Source organism: Ictidomys tridecemlineatus, chromosome 6, assembly GCF_052094955.1.
Source record: "Ictidomys tridecemlineatus isolate mIctTri1 chromosome 6, mIctTri1.hap1, whole genome shotgun sequence".
In the NCBI taxonomy this organism is placed as follows: Eukaryota; Metazoa; Chordata; class Mammalia; order Rodentia; family Sciuridae; genus Ictidomys; species Ictidomys tridecemlineatus.
In genome coordinates this window covers 70,422,419-70,434,952 of record NC_135482.1, presented here as the reverse complement: position 1 = coordinate 70,434,952, position 12,534 = coordinate 70,422,419, and the positions used below count along the sequence as shown (strand labels likewise).

General features: G+C 31.3%; 1 protein-coding gene across 1 annotated transcript in view; it reads right to left on the bottom strand.

Annotated features, from left to right (window-relative positions):
* The window catches only part of Adamts20 (ADAM metallopeptidase with thrombospondin type 1 motif 20), a 146,286-nt gene that overhangs the window by 39,553 nt on the left and 94,199 nt on the right, over nucleotides 1-12,534 (bottom strand). The window lies entirely within an intron of this gene.

Below are 12,534 nucleotides of genomic sequence, written 5' to 3'. Positions count from 1 at the left end.
AGATTCTCAGTAAACATTAGCTTCCTCTTCTACCATTTTCGTTCGTGAAGTCTCAGAAAAGATATTGACAATTTCAGCATGACACAGGTAGCAGGGAAAGCAGGGAAGACATGGATCCCAGACAATTCTTATTCCTCTCAGACAGCTGTTGATGGTGTTTAATTTAGAAACATACTGAGCTCTGAGAACATTAGTTAGTATATTATGCATTTAATGGGTGTCATGAGTTCACAAACTATTATACTATCTAATGTGGGCTATTAGATGTTTAAAATTTTTTAAACTTCAAAAAATGAAATTTACCTTGTTACATTATCGGCAATACTGTATCTCATTTGTATGGGTAATGAACTTGGTGCCTTCATTAAGCCTTGCTGTGCTCATGTCCTAGATGTTTACTTCCCCCTTCACTAATACTTAGAGTCTTCCTATGCCACTTAGAACACACTTAGTTCTTTGAAAACCTCTAATAAATTTCATATTCATATACAGATAGCATTCTTTCCTTCTACTGATGATCTAGACCTCCCTATATGCTCCACTCTTCCTGGACACTTATCTTGGGCACAACTTTGATTCTTTCTTCATTGCTTATTTTTCTAAGAATGTAAATATTGCACATTAAAAATATTATCAGGGCTGGGGATGTGGCTCAAGCAGTAGCGCGCTCATCTGGCATGCGTGCGGCCCGGGTTCGATCCTCAGCACCACATACAAGCAAAGATGTTGTGTCCGCCGAAAACTAAAAAATAAAATTAAAAATTCTCTCTCTCTCTCTTTAAAAAATATTATCAATTATCTAGCATATACTGTCATGGAGTGTACTAATTACTTTGCATACATACATGTTCAAACATGGAAATTTTTCTCCTCAGATGTATGTAATTTTTCTAACATTTGAATTGTGATCTTTTGAAACAAAATAGCATTTATTGTTCTCCCTGTTAACCCTTTATTTAAAAAGTAATAATTATTGAAATGTGCAATATTCAATAATATTCATGTTCAAGTGCTTATAATCTAAAAGATATGTGCCATTTGTGAAATGAATTATGCCAGAGTAGGTCTTAAATAATGTAAACCCAGTGAAGATCAGAAAAACCAAAAATGCTACAAAACAATAAGTATCACTAAAATGGTAGAAGAAAGAATATGGTGAAATTAAGAAATTAATGAAAAAGTAGCCAATTCTTTCTAGGGTTTTTGGTAATTACTTAAGATAGTGACATTCACATTTAGTCTTGAAGGAGAAGCAATTTCCTGATGAACAAGGATGAATGGTCTACATATATGCTTTCTATACTTTATCTATATTTTGCTCATGTGTGTCTATTTGTAAAATTTCCCAGGGTTCTTTTTAACTATGCCAGGTATCCAAGAATCACACAGTAAATATGAAGCAAATTGTTAATATTTCTGGAAAGAATGCACAATTTTCAAAATACATAGGATGAAAAGAAAGATTAAACTTGAGAATCTAATTTAGAATTCAGCAATATATTTCCTCTATGAACAATATATATGAATGTAATGTAAATTCAGAAGTTCAGAGTACTATTAAGATTACTTTTCAGACAACTGAATGGTCTCCTACTCTTAACTCTAGTTCATCTTCTTTTTTTTCTCTTATTCCTTATTTTAATCTATTAGAGTAATCTATACTATTGTCAGTCTAATTTAGATTATGACCAAACATAATTTAAATATAAACCAATTTTATCAACTTGTTTAGTACATTTATATTTTCAAATTTAAGCATACTCTTATTATCATAACATAAAAACTATTATTATTAAATAACTTTATTTTTTTTAAAGAGAGAGTGAGAGAGGAGAGAGAGAGAGAGAGAGAATTTTTAATATTTATTTTTTAGTTTTTGGCGGACACAACATCTTTTGTTTTATATGTGGTACTGAGGATCGAACCCGGGCCGCACGCATGCCAGGCGAGCGCGCTACCGCTTGAGCCACATCCCCAGCCCCAAATAACTTTAAATGTACATTTTTTTTGCCCAAGAATTGACAATGGCTCCTTATTGTTTTTAATCCATTCTCTTCCTTGCTTTTGTGGATTTTGGTTGGCATAATTTCCCGGCTAAATTCTGCTACTTTTCATCATGCAAACTTCTCTACTGAGGTATAATGTAATTGCTTTCTCTTCAATCTTCAACAGAGTTTAACTCATTATCTTCTTTACCCAGACTAATCACTTCACCTAGTGCTTTCTCAGTGTTACTTCTCCTTAAAGGCTTATCCACCTTTCACTTTGTTGAGTTCTTCTGAGTCTCACCTGTTTTTTAGCACTTCATCATTTTCTATATTTGTCACGTGCTTTATCTATCCAGCCTCCTGAGGTCAGTTCGTTTTAGATTATTCACATCACCTACAAAGTATCAGGTATCATAAATATCAAGTGGATTAATTGATGTTGGATTTTGGTGTAAGCAATTTATTTGTTTTTATTGCACACTAAACTAATTTATTTAAAAATTTTAAATTCCATAAAATATATTTATTAGTTAATAAATTCAAAGTCCTCTAGGTAAGTTAGAAAAAATGTAAAATCAGATAATTATACAATAAACTATGTTTTGAACACATGTTTGAAGTAGAGCTCTTTTTCTTCAAGATCTGAAGAGGACTAAGTACAGATCTCTTTTCTTGATCTGAAGAGGAATGAGGCCATTATTTTATCATGTCTGGAATTCCTGGTGGAATTTCTCTGAAGTAAAAGGGAACATGTTATGCAAAGAATTGTGTTTTAGTTGCAATGAGGCAGCTATAGAGTAAACAAAGAATGAAATGTTACCTCTTTCCTCTCCCAAACCACAGTACATTCTGTGTTGTCAAGATTCCACAAAACAGCCATTGGTAGGGATACCAAAACATAGCAATTCTTTCCTCTCCTATCACAGCAATCTTTTCTTTTTTCTGTACTTTATATTTCTATGCCTTCCTTTTCCCCTGAGATTTTCATTAATGCTGCATAATTCATTTCTAGCAGTCTGACAAAAGTGGTATTTTTTTTTTTCTCAAAGGTAACCTCTATGTCCCTTAATAAGAGGTTAAGACATAGCCTTAAGGAGAATGTCTATGGAACAGCAGATATAGGACCCAACCCACTTTGGAAGTGATGATACTGAATAAACACAGAAATATCCTGAATTGACTATTCATATATTAGATAAAGACAAATTTCTATTTAAGACAGCATTTGAAACAAATGTACCACTTGCAAGCACTAAAACTGTGGTAGAATCTCCAGAGTCATTTGGGATAGCTGGTACTTTCCATTCCAAGAAAATTAATTAGTCCTCCTTAACTTTGGAACAAGAATATCCTTGTTTTTAGAGAAAAGTTGTCCATAATTATAGGAGAAGACTACTTCTGATATTTGAGGTGAGGATCATTTTGTTTGTTTATACATAAACGTACCACAGAAGAATGAATGCATTGACTTAATTTGGGGAGTCTTGATTAATTTAATTCTGGAAACTTAAATTGCTGAACAAAATTAAATAGGGAAGTTTGTTTATTTCTAGGAAATGGACGTCTTGGGATTTTTGGCTTTTAGAAACTGTTATGTTAATTTATACTGTATTCTTTCTGACAACAGTGAGGAACAGTATTTGTACTGGGGAATTAGTAGATACTATAGCTAGTTATGAAATAATCCTGAAATATAAGTGTTACATTCTACCTCAGTCATGCATGCACTCTTTGCAACGTATGCAAGCTAAGTAACTACAGGTAAATTTTTTACCCATATAACACTCCATTTCCATTAATAATATTGGTAAAATAATACTTTCTATATGGGTGAAGGTAAAATGAAGGGATTTTTTTGAAAAGACAGAAATAAAACTAAGAAAACTATAAAGATATTTTAACGGTATAGAAAAATGTTAAAAAGTTAAAATCAACAAAGAACCAAAAGAATATTGCATAACACCACATTGATTTCATGAGAAAATGCTTAAAAATGTTTCTTTTTCCATGTTGTGAATAAAACAGGGAAAATAACACAGAGAGAAGAGCAAATGGAAACCTATGCATGAATGTCATTTTCTAGAGTGTACTCTGCTTATTCCCAGCTCAGCACCTTTGCATATGCCCCCCAACTCAGACCAGATTAGGCATGACTCTTTCGAACTTTTTTTTAACACCTTGAGTTTCTCCTTTGTGACCCTCAATACACCTCTAATTATCTGTTATTCATCTGTTTTCTCTTCCAGACAGATTACAGAATCTACTAGGAACAGACATATTATAAGGAAACATGAAAAATAGAAGAAACCAGAATCACTCGTTCCAAATGAAATTTGTCATGAATCATTCTTCATTCCTTCTAAATGGAGAAAATAATTCTAATGTACCATTAACCATAGGAACTTGCATAGAGGAACATCCTCCAAACTGGTATATATTCCACTGGTAGCACATGAACTGATTTTAGATGGTATACTTCAAATTTAATGGTTACTTACATAATTATGATCAACCTCAATTTTATTTATAAAGATTAGTTAATATGTAATTTGAAGAAAAAAAAGAATCTGTAATTTGGTCTATAGGACAGCAAGAACAATCAAAATTAAGAGAAAGAATTATTTATTCATTGCATCTATTTTAATTGTTTAGAAAAGCAGAAATATCTATTTCATATGCCACTGAATAGTGTCACTTATAAATAAAATTATATACTTTTCCTTCCATGTCAACCACACAGATTTAAGCTAAAATTCTCTAAGAATATTGTTAAAACTAATATTCAACACTTAATATTAGGAAAGGGCTCTGATACCAACTCAGTTCTATGCTAAGATTTTTTGATGACTACCAAAATAACAAGTTATTGAGAAGAATTTTAAAGGTAAGCCTACTTTCCTTCATATGTAATTCCTTCATATATATTCTTGCTTAATAATTTAACATTTTCCAAACTAACTCTCTAACACAGGCTAAATTATTGCCAGTTTTCTAAATGGACTTTTGTGAGTAAATTTGTCAAAAATCCATTTTAAAATAACCAGATCATAATTCCAGATCAATTAATGAAAACAAAAAATACCTTAACAACTAACCTGCTGCTCCCTTAACATTTCTCCTCACTGCTGAGAAGTAAATTATTAACAATTAAGTATAATATTTCATAATTTTATAATTGTAAACATTTTGTTTAATAATCTATTTTTCCTCTGAAAACCATATTGGGGGTTGTGGATATGGCTCAGTGGGAGAGTCCTTGCCTTGTATGCTTGAGGCCTGGGGTCTATTTTGGGGCTAACTAAAAATTATGACAGTTTTTTAGCAACCATAAATAAATAATCTAACTAGACATAAATTTAATAGTCGTAACTTTTCTCTCAGCCATTTTATTTAATTTTTGTTTTCTAATGTTGTAATTAAGCAAATAAACATAACAAGAAAATATAAAACTGAATAAAAATAATAAGGTACTATTATTCAATTTCACTTCACCTACCAAAAGTTTTGGAATTTAATGGTTCTTTGCTTTTAAAACATACTCCTTAGAAATCAACAGATCATCAGATGAAGAACAAATTTTTACTTTATTACTAAATATCATATTACCTCTATGTTTTTTCCTGATAGCAAGTTCTCTAAGTCATTTGTTAAAGATGTAAACTCATAACCAGGTGACTGGTGTTATGTCTATCCCACTGCTCACCATAAGCCAAGTATTAATGACTTCTCCAGACAACAAAGAAATCCCACAAAGGGAGTAGGATTTGTAAAGTATTCATAAACTCTTCTTGTTTAAAGAGCTTGTCTTAGAAATGTACTTCTTATATATTAGAAATCAAAATCTATCTCATTACAAATAAAAAAATTATTGCCATCAAGACAAATGCAACAGCATAATAAGAAGCATCAATGTACAGTAAATAGAGTGATTTTGACTTAAACACCAGTATGCTAAAATAACTTAAAGAAAATCAGGTGTTGTAGTATCTCTCATGAAATAATTTGAGATGATTAGCTGTGCTTTCCTTAGTCTTTAAGTGACATTAAAAAGCATCAATGAAATTTTCAGTATTGGAGTATGAATCCTTTATCTCATTTATCTCATAACTAAACAGTTTTATACTTCTTTAGCAAAGTTAAATCAAAAGTTTGAAAGGGAAAAAAATCTGGGCCATACTATTTTGCTAGAGAATTTTTTAAAGTGAGATTTTAGTGATTGTTTTAAAAGTTTTTAGAACATTATCATGGAATAAAAGGTTAGCATATGAAATTACCTATTCAATACAGAATGACAGAATTTCCAGTAAAAATTGACCAGAAATTAGTTGTTTTGAAGAATAAAACATTATTGCATATATGTGTACATGTGACTTGTTTTTGTTTTTAAGAAGACTATTACAACACTCTAAATAAAATAGGTTGATTCTAAACCATTGCATGGTTAAACAGCATGGTTGTTGAGATCTTCAGAAAGCCAAATATTTCTGTATTATCTATGAGAAAAGTCCATTACAGTAAAATCTTAGATATGAGTTCCATACAACTACTTTATTATTATGTTCTCTATAATTGAGAGAACCTATTTCTAAACTGAACATCTCAGTTTATTAGAGAAATAAAACATTAAATTAGTTAGAGTACAGTAGTGTATCCTTCTATTTAAAACAGCTATAGAAAGGACAAAATATGCATATGAAGAGTGTCAGCTCTGTAAAATAATCCCACTACTGTTCTCTTAATTCACTGCACATGTGGGCCAAGGAGTGAGATACTAAATCCACCAACAGGGTCCCCATTCATACTGTTTCCTGAAAGATTATGCTTATAATTTAAAATTTCATGGAGTTTGAAAACTTCCTTTTAAACCTGTTACAAACATTCTTTGATAACACAGCATTAACAAACCAGGACAGCTTTTAGTTTCTAAAGTATTTACCACTAAAACATTTTATTCTATTGCAGTACATCTAATTATATTTAAAATTTGTAATTTTGGCCATTAAAAAAAATTTAAGTCAGATTGATTTGCAAAGTGTTTGACTCACAATTGAAAGCATAATAACCAAAAAATGATGAATAACCAACATATCCAGCAAAGTTACTTTATATTGGTTAATATCATCATAAAACTTATAACTTTAATTTCAATTTTGTGTTATAAGGTTTTAATTTTGAATGCATGGATGTGTATATTTATGTATATACATAGACTTAGAGTTCTAAGCTGATCAATGCAATATGTGTGATCTCACATGTAATTCATCTGGCTAACTCAATTATAAGTAACAGTTAAAGATAATTTGCTGCAACTGTTAATCTTGTCTAAATTATAACTCTGGAAAGTTTTGTGATTATTTTCACTTGCAATGTAAACATCAGGAAAAGTTTCAGTAATTGATGCAGTGTCTTATGTAAAAACACATCTGCGTAAATGACATACATATCATATAATATTGTTTACCCACAATTTAAATATTAGAAAATTAGAATGAAAAATTACCCCAGTAACTAATAATTAAAAGATTCAACTATTAGATTAGTTTCAATAATAAGATTTGATGAAGAATAATTGAAAAATCTGCAAAGATTAATTATTAAACTCAGGTTTATTTTACTGGAAGAGTAAATGTAATTCTAATTCAAAATGTAAGCATTATTATTATTCATTCTTTTAACTCTGCTAATGGCAAAGTTTCTGTGTGCCATAAAGAGGTAATGAACATTTCAGCCTCCTCTATAAAATTCATTTGCAAGTGGAAATCATCTAAAAATTTCCTGTTAGAAGTTTTCATTGACTTATTCAGTAACATGAATCTTTACAATTATATCCCAACCAAGAGAAAAATGGTATGGCAATATGAAACTGATGTAAATCTTGTCTAATTTTAAGAATTATTTTGGTGGCATTATTGTGAATTTACTTATTATTGCTGTTTCTACATGAATCACAATGACCTGGGACATTGCTGTTACAAGAATGTAGGCACATTCCATAATAAAAAAAAAAAAAAACACTTCCATCTTACTGCAGAGAACCTAAATCCAGAAATATGAGCATCTGCCTTTTTGGGTGCAGCAGAGCAGAGAACTCTTCAGTGTGGTTAAACCATACAAAGGTAAAGGGACAAGAAAAATAACCAAATCATACTTGCCTAAAAATTATGACTTTTAAAGCATTACTTACTATGGTAACATTAACCAAATTCTTAAAATCAAGTGCTAACAATATAGCAGGATTTACCATTCAAGTTTCTTCTTGTTTTATGTGCAGGCTGTGGGAGTTAACAGAAATAAAGTCAAGAAGTTTGCTTTTAAGTAGGGTTATAAAGGTCCAAAAAGGAATATGCAGAGAGCTGTGTGATGAGAAATAAATGAGCTCTTTGAGTGCTTGAAAAGGGAAAAGACAGAGTTGAGTTGAAAGGAGCAGCCCTCACTGCACAAATTAATATCTACTTACCATATGCAATAGAGGTCATGAGGGAAGAATGTGTTTGGAATTAATTTCATATATTGGTGAATTTAAGCTAATTTAAAGTTATTGCTTTAATCACATAGAAATGAATTATATATGTTAAAATTGAAGGTGAGTTTCATGATTTGCACTCCTGGGTGGTAGTAGATGGAATAATGAAAAGGGCACAGAATTAGGAGTCAGACACCCACATTTGAATCTCAGCTATCAGTAGTGGGGAAAACTTGGGATAGATGCTTAATTTCTGGTCCTCCAAGTTCACAACATAAAGTGACAATAATACCTATGCTTCAGTGAGGTTGTGATATTAAATGATCTATAAGTGAACCCCTAAAACAGTGCCTGAAATAATGAAATAAATGCATATTAAGCCTCTATTCCCTTTTCTTTTTCCTCCTTTCTCAAATACAGAGGGAATATAAAATTGTAAAAATACAGTGTCTGATGTAGATTTGCCAATTAAACACATAAATGCAACATGGGCGTTGTTCAAAGCTCCTAACATTTGCAACTCACTCAGTTATGAGATAAGGAGACAGTGAGCCCATTCGAATTCCAGGGAAACTCCATCTTGTTCCTCCTAAGACAAAGTATTTTAAAGGTAGGGATAAGGTAGAATAAACCCCAAACCAAGAGGGCAAATTTTAAACACTTGGTTTTAAGCAAAACAGATTTAGTTAAAAATGATAGAATGATCTTTTGTATTTATTTCCTCTCCCTCTTTTTTTTCAACCCACAATGTCCAAGAGCATAAAACCATACTTCAGTAGCTTAGGAAGATGCAAAGAGGATAAACAGAAAGGAGAAGACCAACATGAAGCAATACAGTTAGACCTGCAGAACCCCTGCCATGCTCAGCACCCAGAAGCAAAAAGTCAGAGAGAGGGCTTTTTCGCAAACAAATTAAACTGCATGGGGTTCTAGAAATGGGGCACTGGAAGAAGAATAAGAGGCTTCTATATATTGAACTCTCAGGTCTTTAGTACCTCTGCCCACATTCTACTCTAAGCAAGGAATTAGGGGGGTTCTTCTCTGGAGAATCTGGGTGTCCAAGAGAAAAGCTCTCAAAGCACTAGCTTTCAGGGAAGATCACTAGTTACTCAACTATCCCAATGCAGTTTCCAAACACTGATCCCTTACTCTAATGAGTTGCAGAGAATCATCAAAATTTGAAGAAAATTTTCAGTGGAAATGACAGAAAACCACTTTTCCTTAAAGAAAGGGTCTAATGGATAAAGATATGTAAGGGGAAAAATATCCCCTCAAAAAAAAAGATAACTGTAATTATTACATGTAATATAAGATGTCATCAAAACTGAAGGCAAAAGAAGAATATCAAAGAATGAGAGTACAGTGTGACAGAGGTACAGAAGGTTAAAATCATCCACCCTACATCAATGGAAGAAGATGGGAGGTGTGGGCGAAGGAGTCTAGAGAAGAGAAAATACCTGAACACTTAGGGAAAACAATTCACAGAGATTTTACACATCTGGACAAACACTTGAGAGGAAACAATGGTGATTGAAACATAAAAAATTGAAGGAATTTATGAATTAGGAAATGATTAACTTGAGAAAAAGTAGAGAAGTTGTACAAGACAGCAGGATTTCAAAGTATACTACTTGGCTTCATACTGACCGAGTAGCACCGACTATTGACTTGATCAAAATTTATTTGAAAGATAGACTGTAGAGCTCATGATTTTGCATAAGAAAACTAAATTCTCATGCTCTATGAGGGGACGTCAACAGGTAATTTTTTGATGCATCAAGAAATAGCAGAATAAGCCTTATTTGTAAATATGGAAATAAAGATAAGAAGATAAATGATTATTTCTAGAGTGGGAGAGATGAGCATGAGACAGCTCTTTTTCTTTACTGACTTTTTAACACAACAATATTTTAAAATGTTGTGTGTGTTACATTGGTAAAGTCGCATTCAGAATTTTAATCACAGATATTTGATTTATTAGTGGAAATCAACGTCTGCCAGTATATTCTAGAGTTTTGGAGCTGCCTCATGAAGGCTACTTAGTGAATACATGAAAAGCATGCTTCACTAATTTATTCATGTCATGAAGTTGGGAGGATTTGTTAAAATCAGATGTGAGTATTAATATGAAAGATGTATGCTACTGGGCAATCAGGAGAAAATAAATATTCTATTCTTTGGTTTAAAATATTAACTATGCTAAAGATGCATAAAATCCAATTTAATAATAGTATCTGATTCCATGTGTATAGGTTTATACTGATACAGAATCAGTGTAGAAAAACTGGATGACTAGTAAAAATTGAAATTTGATGCATTTTTAATCATTTTGATCATATATTACATACAGTACATATAACAAAGCTGGCAATATTCTTTATAGCTACATTCTTGATAGTAAGACCATTTTTTCTTCTACTAGTGAAAATTCTAGATATCACTTTTTGAGATGGTCATAATAAGGAGATTGAGAAGACTGAAGAATTGAACAAAATGTTTATATTTTACTAGGAAAATAGAAGACAGAAAACATTTGTCTTCAAATATTTGCCTGGTGGAGGAGGAATTTCATTAATTTTAACTTCAAGATGGCAGAATGAGAAATGGAAGTCAAAGTCTCATATGTGTATTTAGCTAAAGAATACTCCTAAAGAAAAGTGGGTTACATGTGCTATGGTATGGTCTCCAATTTTAGAAAGGCTTGCTAGGACATGGAAGGCATGTGTACTTCAATTAATACATTTGTTTAAATAATTTATGCTTTGTGTAAAAAGACAGAAAAGAGAAAATTTGAGAACTCTCCCAATTTTAAAGATACCCAAAACAACTAAACAGTATCTCAAAGGTATTTCAAGAATCTCAAAATTTTATTGTTTAGATAAGTAATATTTATGGGTCTATAAAAACATATTGCATCATTATTACTTACTTAAATGAGAAAAAGGTAAATTCTGTATACTCGAATTCTCCTTTGGTGAAATGGAACTTGTCATCCTTTAGTCTTAAAAATTATATTAAAGAGTCAGTTTGTATGGATTTCGGTATTCAAATGAAATTCTGAAATTATTCCCAGACCTTTATATTTCAGTTGCTCACAAAATAATATTTTTTAAAAAATCTTTCGCAATAGCAATTAGCCAACAATCTTTGTAACTAGTGTCTCTTTTCAACTAATTTTACTGAGCCTTATAAAAGGAAACACTTTCCCATTCTCTAAGAAACTGAGTTTTGTTCATTAGTTTTCTCAATGCTTTTACATTAAAAGTTATATAAAATCCTTGTAGTTTGAAAATAAAACACAAACTTTGGAAACCACATTTAATAAATTTTTAAAAAATCTCTAAAGCTCTCTCCTCAATGTAGAAAATAATCTTAAATGATCTCTATATAAATGTAATACCTTAGTAACATAATAGTAATTTGGATATTGGAATGATTATTATAAACAAGTTTGTGTGTCTCAAAAATAGCTGAACTTTCCACCGAAATATATCCAAAAATTAGTCAATAAAAAAAGAAATTATGCATAAGAATTCTAAACTTAATAAGGGCAGAAACCACATCTATAAATATTTACTGAATAAATAAAATAAATAAGTGGTGTAGAGAAAAAAAATATACTTGTAGATAAGAGATCCTTTGACTTACAGATACCATCTGTATTTCTATTTATTTTTACATCTTTCTTTACATTATGCAGCTTTACATTATCTAGTATTTTTGCCCCAGAAATTTAAGAGCTGATATACTATTCTAAACTTCGTATTTGGTAGAAAGAAAATTTAGTTGCTTTGGCATTTTTATTTCAAAAGGTACATTTTGCCAAGTATACATATAACAAAGACCTTTTAAATATAAATCTATTTTATTAGAAAGGGGTGGAGTTGAATGACTTTTAGCCCCACTGAAAATCCCATGGGAAGCAAAACTACATGTAATAAACTTCTTTGCTTAAGATTTCTTTTGCTGTTCTTTTTTTGGGGGGGATGTGCTGTGGATCTTTTGAGAAAAGAACCTATTCTTGGGTTCATCTATGATTAAGACTTTGCCCATGTTAGCAGAGTGAGGGAGAAGTCATACTTT